The sequence below is a fragment of the Bison bison genome, unplaced genomic scaffold, assembly GCF_000754665.1.
Source record: "Bison bison bison isolate TAMUID 2011002044 unplaced genomic scaffold, Bison_UMD1.0 scf7180017864469, whole genome shotgun sequence".
Taxonomy (NCBI): domain Eukaryota; kingdom Metazoa; phylum Chordata; class Mammalia; order Artiodactyla; family Bovidae; genus Bison; species Bison bison.
This window is the reverse complement of record NW_011495030.1, coordinates 2,080,407-2,082,571: the sequence shown is the minus strand read 5'-3', so window position 1 is coordinate 2,082,571 and position 2,165 is coordinate 2,080,407.

Below are 2,165 nucleotides of genomic sequence, written 5' to 3'. Positions count from 1 at the left end.
TATCACTGATGAACATAGATGCAAAAATCCTCAACAAAATTTTAGCAAACAGATTTCAGTAACACATCAAAAAGCTCATACACCATGATCAAGTTGGATTTATTCCAGGGATGCAAAGATTCTTCAATATATGCAAATCAATCAATGTGATACACTATATTAACAAATTGAAAGAATAAAAACCATATGATCATCTCAATAGATGCAGAAAAAGCCTTTGACAACTTTCAACACACATTTATGATTAAAACGCTTCAAAAAAAGGGCATAGAAGGAACCTTCTTCAACATAGTAAAGGCCATATATGATAAGCCTACAGCAAACATTATTCTCAGTGGTGAAAAACTGAAAGCATTCCCCCTAAGATCAGTAATAAGACAAGGGAGTCCACTTTTGCCACTATTACTCAACATAGTTCTGGAAGTGCTAGCTACAGCAATCAGAGAAGAAAAAGAAATTAAAGGAATCCAGATCAGAAAAGAATTAAAGCTCTCACTGTTTGCAGATTACGTGATACTGTTCATAGAAAACCTTAAAGATAGTATCAGAAAATTACTAGAGCTAACCAGTGAATTAGCAAAGTTGCAGGATACAAACTCAACACACAGAAATCATTTGCATTTCTATATACTAACAATGAGAAATCATACAGAGAAATTAAGGAATCAATCCCATTCACCATTGCAACAGAAAGAATTACATATCTAGGAATAAACTTACCTAAGGATACAAAAGAACTGTGCACAGAAAATTATAAGACACTAATGAAAGAAATCAAAGACGACATGAACAGATGGAGAGACAGTCCATGTTCCCAGGTAGGAAGAATCAATATTGTGAAAATGACTATACTACAAAACACAATCTACAGACTTAATGTGAGTCCTATCAAATTGTCATTGGCATTTTTCACAGAACTAGAACAAAAAATTTCACAATTCATATGAAAACACAGAAGACCCCAAATAGCCAAAGCAGTCTTAAGAAAGAAGAATGGAGCTGGAGGAATCAACCTTCCTGACTTCAGATTACACTACAAAGCTACAGTCATCAAGACAGTATGGTACTGGCACAAAAACAGAAATATAGACCAGTGGAATAAGATAGAAAGCCCAGAAATAAACCCATGCACCTATGGGTACCTTATTTTTGACAAAGGAGGCACAAATATACAATGGGCAAAGACAGCCTCTTCAATAAATGGTGCTGGGAAAACTGGACAGCTACATGTAAAAGAATGAAATTAGAACACTTACTAACACCATACACAAAGATAAACTCAAAATGGATTAAAGACCTAAATGTAAGACCAGAAACTATAAAACTCTTAGAGGAAAGCATAGGCAGAACACTCAATGACATAAATCAAAGCAAGATCTTCTATGACCTACCTTCTACAGTAATGGAAATAAAAACAAAAGTAAAAAAGTGGGACCTGATTAAACTTAAATGCTTTTGCACAACAAAGAAAACTATAATCAAGGTGAAAAGACAATGCTCAGAATGGGAGGAAATAATAGCAAATGAAACAATTGACAAAGGATTAATTTCCAAAATACACAAGCAGCTCATACAACTCAATACCAGATAAACAACCCAATCAAAAAGTGAGAAAAAGAACCAAACAGACATTTCTCCAAAGAAGACATACAGATGGCTAATAAACACATGAAAAGATGCTCAACATCACTCATTACTAGAGAAATGCAAATAAAAACCACAGTGAGATGTCACCTCACACTGGTCAGAATGGCCATCATCAAAAAGGCTACAAACAATAAATTCTGGAGAGTGTGTGGAGAAAAGGGAATGCCCTTGCACTGTTGGTGGGAATGTAAATTGATACAGCCACTATGGAAGACTGTATGAATATTCCTTAAAAAACTAGGAATAAAACCACCATATGACTCAGCAATCCCATTCCTAGGCATATACCTTGAGGAAACCAAAATTGAAAGAAACCTATGTATCCCATTGTTCAATTCAGCACTATTTACAACAGCTAGAACATGGAAACAACCTAGATGTCCATCAACAGATGAATGGATAAAGAAGTTGTGGTACACAATGGAATATTACTCAGCCATAAAAAGGAGTGCATTGAGTCAGTTCTAATGAGGTGGATGAACCTATAACCTATTATACAGAGTGAAGTGAGTCATAAA